Source organism: Dendropsophus ebraccatus, chromosome 1 (assembly GCF_027789765.1).
Source record: "Dendropsophus ebraccatus isolate aDenEbr1 chromosome 1, aDenEbr1.pat, whole genome shotgun sequence".
NCBI lineage: Eukaryota > Metazoa > Chordata > Amphibia > Anura > Hylidae > Dendropsophus > Dendropsophus ebraccatus.
The window spans coordinates 234,184,414-234,195,988 of record NC_091454.1 but is presented as its reverse complement, the minus strand read 5'-3'; positions in this window follow the sequence as shown (position 1 = coordinate 234,195,988).

Sequence of the window (11,575 nt, the reverse complement as noted above, 5' to 3'; positions counted from 1 at the left end):
TTACCACATATAGTACATATAGTACAGTATTACCACATATAGTACAGTATGCCACATATAGTACAGTATGCCACATATAGTACAGTATTACCACATATAGTACAGTATTACCACATATAGTACAGTATGCCACATATAGTACAGTATTACCACATATAGTACAGTATTACCACATATAGTACATATAGTACAGTATTACCACATATAGTACAGTATGCCACATATAGCACATATAGTACAGTATGCCACATATAGTACATATAGTACAGTATGCCACATATAGTACATATAGTACAGTATGCCACATATAGTACAGTATTACCACATATAGTACATATAGTACAGTATGCCACATATAGTACAGTATGCCACATATAGTACAGTATGCCACATATAGTACATATAGTACAGTATTACCACATATAGTACAGTATGCCACATATAGTACATATAGTACAGTATTACCACATATAGTACATATAGTACAGTATGCCACATATAGTACAGTATGCCACATATAGTACAGTATTACCACATATAGTACATATAGTACAGTATGCCACATATAGTACAGTATTACCACATATAGTACATATAGTACAGTATGCCACATATAGTACAGTATGCCACATATAGTACATATAGTACAGTATTACCACATATAGTACAGTATGCCACATATAGTACATATAGTACAGTATTACCACATATAGTACAGTATTACCACATATAGTACATATAGTACAGTATTACCACATATAGTACATATAGTACAGTATTACCACATATAGTACAGTATGCCACATATAGCACATATAGTACAGTATGCCACATATAGTACAGTATTACCACATATAGTACAGTATTACCACATATAGTACAGTATTACCACATAGAGTACATATAGTACAGTATGCCACATATAGTACAGTATTACCACATATAGTACATATAGTACAGTATACCACATATAGTACAGTATGCCACATATAGTACATATAGTACAGTATGCCACATATAGTACAGTATTACCATATAGTACATGTAGTACAGTATGCCACATATAGTACATATAGTACAGTATGCCACATATAGTACAGTATGCCACATATAGTACAGTATTACCACATATAGTACAGTATGCCACATATAGTACAGTATGCCACATATAGTACAGTATTACCACATATAGTACATATAGTACAGTATTACCACATATAGTACAGTATGCCACATATAGTACAGTATTACCACATATAGTACATATAGTACAGTATTCCACATATAGTACAGTATGCCACATATAGTACAGTATTACCACATATAGTACATATAGTACAGTATGCCACATATAGAAAAGTATGCCACATATAGCACATATAGTACAGTATGCCACATATAGTACAGTATGCCACATATAGTACAGTATTACCACATATAGTACAGTATTACCACATATAGTACAGTGTTACCACATATAGTACATATAGTACAGTATGCCACATATAGTACAGTATTACCAGATATAGTACAGTATTACCACATATAGTACAGTATGCCACATATAGTACATATAGTACAGTATGCCACATATAGTACAGTATGCCACATATAGTACATATAGTACAGTATTACCACATATAGTACAGTATGCCACATATAGTACATATAGTACAGTATTACCACATATAGTACATATAGTACAGTATTACCACATATAGTACATATAGTACAGTATGCCACATATAGTACAGTATGCCACATATAGTACATATAGTACAGTATTACCACATATAGTACAGTATGCCACATATAGTACAGTATGCCACATATAGTACATATAGTACAGTATGCCACATATAGTACAGTATGCCACATATAGTACAGTATGCCACATATAGTACAGTATGCCACATATAGTACATATAGTACAGTATTACCACATATAGTACATATAGTACAGTATTACCACATATAGTACATATAGTACAGTATGCCACATATAGTACAGTATGCCACATATAATACAGTATGCCACATATAGTACATATAGTACAGTATTACCACATATAGTACATATAGTACAGTATGCCACATATAGTACAGTATTACCACATATAGTACAGTATTACCACATATAGTACAAATAGTACAGTATGCCACATATAGTACAGTATGCCACATATAGTACATATAGTACAGTATGCCACATATAGTACAGTATGCCACATATAGTACAGTATTACCACATATAGTACATATAGTACAGTATGCCACATATAGTACAGTATGCCACATATAGTACATATAGTACAGTATGCCACATATAGTACAGTATTACCACATATAGTACATATAGTACAGTATGCCACATATAGTACAGTATGCCACATATAGTACAGTATTAACACATATAGTACATATAGTACAGTATTACCACATATAGTACAGTATGCCACATATAGTACAGTATTACCACATATAGTACATATAGTACAGTATTACCACATATAGCACATATAGTACAGTATGCCACATATAGTACAGTATTACCACATATAGTACAGTATGCCACATATAGTACAGTATTACCACATATAGTACATATAGTACAGTATGCCACATATAGTACAGTATTACCACATATAGTACATATAGTACAGTATGCCACATATAGTACAGTATTACCACATATAGTACAGTATTACCACATATAGTACAGTATGCCACATATAGTACAGTATTACCACATATAGTACATATAGTACAGTATGCCACATATAGTACAGTATGCCACATATAGTACATATAGTACAGTATACCACATATAGTACAGTATGCCACATATAGTACAGTATTCCACATATAGTACAGTATTACCACATATAGTACATATAGTACAGTATTACCACATATAGTACAGTATGCAACATATAGTACAGTATGCCACATATAGTACAGTATTACCACATATAGTACATATAGTACAGTATGCCACATATAGTACAGTATTACCACATATAGTACAGTATTACCACATATAGTACAGTATGCCACATATAGTACAGTATTACCACATATAGTACATATAGTACAGTATGCCACATATAGTACAGTATGCCACATATAGTACAGTATTACCACATATAGTACAGTATTACCACATATAGTACATATAGTACAGTATGCCACATATAGTACAGTATGCCACATATAGTACATATAGTACAGTATGCCACATATAGTACAGTATGCCACATATAGTACAGTGTTACCACATATAGTACATATAGTACAGTATGCCACATATAGTACAGTATGCCACATATAGTACATATAGTACAGTATGCCACATATAGTACAGTATGCCACATATAGTACAGTATGCCACATATAGTACATATAGTACAGTATTACCACATATAGTACATATAGTACAGTATTACCACATATAGTACAGTATTACCACATATAGTACATATAGTACAGTATTACCACATATAGTACAGTATTACCACATATAGTACATATAGTACAGTATTACCACATATAGTACATATAGTACAGTATTACCACATATAGTACAGTATTACCACATATAGTACAGTATGCCACATATAGTACAGTATTACCACATATAGTACAGTATTACCACATATAGTACAGTATGCCACATATAGTACAGTATTACCACATATAGTACATATAGTACAGTATTACCACATATAGTACATATAGTACAGTATTACCACATATAGTACAGTATGCCACAAATAGTACATATAGTACAGTATGCCACATATAGTACATATAGTACAGTATTACCACATATAGTACATATAGTACAGTATTACCACATATAGTACAGTATTACCACATATAGTACATATAGTACAGTATGCCACATATAGTACATATAGTACAGTATGCCACATATAGTACATATAGTACAGTATTACCACATATAGTACATATAGTACAGTATTACCACATATAGTACAGTATTACCACATATAGTACATATAGTACAGTATGCCACATATAGTACAGTATTACCACATATAGTACAGTATTACCACATATAGTACATATAGTACAGTATTACCACATATAGTACAGTATTACCACATATAGTACATATAGTACAGTATGCCACATATAGTACAGTATTACCACATATAGTACAGTATGCCACATATAGTACATATAGTACAGTATGCCACATATAGTACAGTATTACCACATATAGTACATATAGTACAGTATGCCACATATAGTACATATAGTACAGTATGCCACATATAGTACAGTATTACCACATATAGTACATATAGTACAGTATGCCACATATAGTACAGTATGCCACATATAGTACAGTATTACCACATATAGTACAGTATTACCACATATAGTACATATAGTACAGTATGCCACATATAGTACAGTATGCCACATATAGTACATATAGTACAGTATTACCACATATAGTACATATAGTACAGTATGACACATATAGTACAGTATTACCACATATAGTACATATAGTACAGTATGCCACATAGTACAGTATGCCACATATAGTACAGTATTACCACATATAGTACAGTATTACCACATATAGCACATATAGTACAGTATGCCACATATAGTACAGTATTACCACATATAGTACAGTATTACCACATATAGTACATATAGTACAGTATGCCACATATAGTACATATAGTACAGTATACCACATATAGTACAGTATGCCACATATAGTACAGTATTACCACATATAGTACATATAGTACAGTATGCCACATATAGTACAGTATTACCACATATAGTACAGTATTACCACATATAGTACAGTATTACCACATATAGTACATATAGTACAGTATGCCACATATAGTACATATAGTACAGTATGCCACATATAGTACAGTATGCCACATATAGTACAGTATTACCACATATAGTACATATAGTACAGTATTACCACATATAGTACAGTATGCCACATATAGTACATATAGTACAGTATTACCACATATAGTACATATAGTACAGTATGCCACATATAGTACAGTATGCCACATATAGTACATATAGTACAGTATGCCACATATAGTACAGTATTACCACATATAGTACATATAGTACAGTATACCACATATAGTACAGTATGCCACATATAGTACATATAGTACAGTATGCCACATATAGTACAGTATTACCACATATAGTACAGTATTACCACATATAGTACAGTATGCCACATATAGTACATATAGTACAGTATTCCACATATAGTACAGTATTACCACATATAGTACATATAGTACAGTATGCCACATATAGTACAGTATGCCACATATAGTACAGTATTACCACATATAGTACATATAGTACAGTATGCCACATATAGTACAGTATGCCACATATAGTACAGTATGCCACATATAGTACATATAGTACAGTATGCCACATATAGTACAGTATTACCACATATAGTACATATAGTATAGTATGACACATATAGTACAGTATGCCACATATAGTACATATAGTACAGTATGCCACATGTAGTACAGTATTACCACATATAGTACATATAGTACAGTATTACCACATATAGTACAGTATGCCACATATAGCACATATAGTACAGTATGCCACATATAGTACAGTATGCCACATATAGTACAGTATTACCACATATAGTACAGTATGCCACATATAGTACATATAGTACAGTATTACCACATATAGTACAGTATTACCACATATAGTACATATAGTACAGTATGCCACATATAGTACAGTATTACCACATATAGTACATATAGTACAGTATTACCACATATAGTACAGTATGCCACATATAGCACATATAGTACAGTATGCCACATATAGTACATATAGTACAGTATGCCACATATAGCACATATAGTACAGTATGCCACATATAGTACATATAGTACAGTATTACCACATATAGTACATATAGTACAGTATTACCACATATAGTACAGTATGCCACATATAGCACATATAGTACAGTATGCCACATATAGTACATATAGTACAGTATGCCACATATAGTACAGTATACCACATATAGTACAGTATGCCACATATAGTACAGTATGCCACATATAGTACATATAGTACAGTATGCCACATATAGTACAGTATTACCACATATAGTACAGTATACCACATATAGTACAGTATGCCACATATAGTACAGTATGCCACATATAGTACAGTATGCCACATATAGTACATATAGTACAGTATGCCACATATAGTACAGTATTACCACATATAGTACATATAGTACAGTATTACCACATATAGTACATATAGTACAGTATTACCACATATAGTACAGTATGCCACATATAGCACATATAGTACAGTATGCCACATATAGTACATATAGTACAGTATGCCACATATAGTACATAGTACAGTATGCCACATATAGTACAGTATGCCACATATAGTACATATAGTACAGTATGCCACATATAGTACAGTATGCCACATATAGTACATATAGTACAGTATGCCACATATAGTACATATAGTACAGTATGCCACATATATTACAGTATTACCACATATAGCACATATATTACAGTATGCCACATATAGTACAGTATTACCACATATAGTACAGTATTACCACATATAGTACAGTGTTACCACATATAGTACAGTATTACCACATATACTACATATATTACAGTATTACCACATATAGTACATATATTACAGTATGCCACATATAGTACAGTATGCCACATATAGTACATATAGTACAGTATGCCACATATAGTACATATAGTACAGTATGCCACATATAGTACAGTATGCCACATATAGTACATAGTACAGTATGCCACATATAGTACATATAGTACAGTATGCCACATATAGTACATATAGTACAGTATGCCACATATAGTACATATAGTACAGTATGCCACATATAGTACAGTATTACCACATATAGTACATATAGTACAGTATTACCACATATAGTACAGTATGCCACATATAGCACATATAGTACAGTATGCCACATATAGTACAGTATTACCACATATAGTACATATAGTACAGTATGCCACATATAGTACAGTATGCCACATATAGCACATATAGTACAGTATGCCACATATAGCACATATAGTACAGTATGCCACATATAGTACATATAGTACAGTATGCCACATATAGTACAGTATACCACATATAGTACAGTATTACCACATATAGTACATATAGTACAGTATACCACATATAGTACAGTATGCCACATATAGTACAGTATGCCACATATAGTACAGTATGCCACATATAGTACATATAGTACAGTATGCCACATATAGTACAGTATTACCACATATAGTGCAGTATACCACATATAGTACAGTATGCCACATATAGTACAGTATGCCACAAATAGTACATATAGTACAGTATTACCACATATAGTACATATAGTACAGTATGCCACATATAGTACATATAGTACAGTATGCCACATATAGTACAGTATGCCACATATAGTACAGTATGCCACATATAGTACATATAGTACAGTATGCCACATATAGTACATATAGTACAGTATGCCACATATAGCACATATATTACAGTATGCCACATATATTACAGTATTACCACATATAGCACATATATTACAGTATGCCACATATATTACAGTATGCCACATATAGTACAGTATGCCACATATAGTACATATAGTACAGTATGCCACATATAGTACATATAGTACAGTATGCCACATATAGTACATATAGTACAGTATGCCACATATAGTACATATAGTACAGTATGCCACATATAGCACATATAGTACAGTATGCCACATATAGCACATATAGTACAGTATGCCACATATAGTACAGTATACCACATATAGTACAGTATGCCACATATAGTACAGTATGCCACATATAGTACATATAGTACAGTATTACCACATATAGTACAGTATACCACATATAGTACAGTATGCCACATATAGTACATATAGTACAGTATGCCACATATAGTACAGTATACCACATATAGTACAGTATGCCACATATAGTACATATAGTACAGTATGCCACATATAGTACAGTATGCCACATATAGTACATATAGTACAGTATGCCACATATAGTACAGTATACCACATATAGTACAGTATGCAACATATAGCACATATAGTCAGTATGCCACAAATAGTACATATAGTACAGTATCCACATATAGTACAGTATTACCAATTATAGTACATATAGTACAGTATGCCACATATAGTACAGTATGCCACATATAGTACAGTATTACCACATATAGTACATATAGTACAGTATTACCATATAGTACATGTAGTACAGTATGCCACATATAGTACATATAGTACAGTATGCCACATATAGTACAGTATGCCACATATAGTACAGTATGCCACATATAGTACATATAGTACAGTATTACCACATATAGTACATATAGTACAGTATTACCACATATAGTACAGTATGCCACATATAGCACATATAGTACAGTATACCACATATAGTACAGTATTACCACATATAGTACATATAGTACACTATGCCACATATAGTACATATAGTACAGTATTACCACATATAGTACAGTATGCCACATATAGTACATATAGTACAGTATTACCACATATAGTACATATAGTACAGTATTACCACATATAGTACAGTATGCCACATATAGCACATATAGTACAGTATGCCACATATAGCACATATAGTACAGTATGCCACATATAGTACATATAATACAGTATTACCACATATAGTACAGTATGCCATATATAGCACATATAGTACAGTATGCCACATATAGTACAGTATGCCACATATAGTACAGTATTACCACATATAGTACATATAGTACAGTATTACCACATATAGTACATATAGTACAGTATTACCACATATAGTACATATAGTACAGTATTACCACATATAGTACATATAGTACAGTATTACCACATATAGTACATATAGTACAGTATTACCAAATATAGTACATATAGTACAGTATTACCACATATAGTACAGTATGCCACATATAGCACATATAGTACAGTATACCACATATAGTACAGTATTACCACATATAGTACATATAGTACACTATGCCACATATAGTACATATAGTACAGTATTTACCACCATATAGTACAGTATGCCACATATAGTACATATAGTACAGTATTACACATATAGTACATATAGTACAGTATTAACCACATATAGTACAGTATGCCACATATAGCACACTATAGTACAGTATGCCACATATAGCACATATAGTACAGTATGCCACAATATAGTACATATAATACAGTATTACCACATATAGTACAGTATGCCATATATAGCACATATAGTACAGTATGCCACATATAGTACAGTATGCCACATATAGTACAGTATTACCACATATAGTACATATAGTACAGTATTACCACATATAGTACAGTATTACCACATATAGTACAGTATGCCACATATAGTACAGTATTACCACATATAGTACAGTATTACCACATATAGTACATATAGTACAGTATTACCACATATAGTACAGTATGCCACATATAGCACATATAGTTCAGTATGCCACATATAGTACATATAGTACAGTATGCCACATATAGTACATATAGTACAGTATGCCACATATAGCACATATAGTACAGTATTACCACATATAGTACATATAGTACAGTATGCCACATATAGTACAGTATGCCACATATAGTACAGTATTACCACATATAGTACATATAGTACAGTATGCCACATATAGTACAGTATGCCACATATAGTACAGTATTACCACATATAGTACAATATAGTACAGTATGCACATTATAGTACAGTATTACCACATATAGTACAGTATTACCACATATAGTACATATAGTACAGTATGCCACATATAGTACAGTATGCCACATATAGTACATATAGTACAGTATTACCACATATAGTACAGTATGCCACATATAGTACATATAGTACAGTATTACCACATATAGTACAGTATGCCACATATAGTACATATAGTACAGTATGCCACATATAGTACAGTATTACCACATATAGTACAGTATGCCACATATAGTACAGTATGCCACATATAGTACAGTATTACCACATATAGTACAGTATGCCACATTAGCAATATAGTACAGTATGCCACATATAGTACAGTTGCCACATATAGTACAGTAGCCACAATAGTACGTATTACCACATATAGTACAGTATGCCACATATAGTACATTATTACTACATAGAGTACATATAGTACAGTATGCCACATATAGTACAGTAGTACCACATATAGTACATATAGTACAGTATACCACATATAGTACAGTATGCCACATATAGTACATATAGTACAGTATGCCACATATAGTACAGTATGCCACATATAGTACATAGTACAGTATGCCACATATAGTACATATAGTACAGTATTACCACATATAGTACAGTATGCAACATATAATACAGTATGCCACATATAGTACATAGTACAGTATGCCACATATAGTACATATAGTACAGTATACCACATATAGTACAGTATGCCACATATAGTACAGTATGCCACATATAGTACAGTATGCCACATATAGTACATATAGTACAGTATTACCACATATAGTACAGTATGCCACATATAGTACATATAGTACAGTATTACCACATATAGTACAGTATTACAACATATAGTACATATAGTACAGTATTACCACATATAGTACAGTATGCCACATATAGTACAGTATGCCACATATAGTACAGTATTCCACATATAGTACATATAGTACAATATGCCACATATAGTACAGTATGCCACATATAGTACAGTATGCCACATATAGTACAGTATTACCACATATAGTACATATAGTACAGTATGCCACATATAGTACAGTATGCCACATATAGTACAGTATGCCACATATAGTACATATAGTACAGTATGCCACATATAGTACATATAGTACAGTTTATCCACATATAGTACAGTATTAGAACCAAATACAATATATACATATAGTACAGTAGCCACATATAGTACAGTATGCCACATATAGTACAGTATTACCACATATAGTATATAGTACAGTATGCCACATATAGTACAGTATGCCACATTAGTACATATAGTGACAGTATTACCACATATATTACAGTATTACACATTATAGTACATATAGTACAGTATGCCACATATAGTTACAGTATGCCAACATATAGTACAGTATTACCACATATAGTACAGTATTACCACATATAGTACATATAGTACAGTATGCCACATATAGTACAGTATGCCACATATAGTACAGTATTACCACATATAGTACATATAGTACAGTATGCCACATATAGTACATATAGTACAGTATCCACATATAGTACATAGCTACAATATACCACATATAGTACAGTATTACCACATATAGTACAGTATGCCACATATAGTA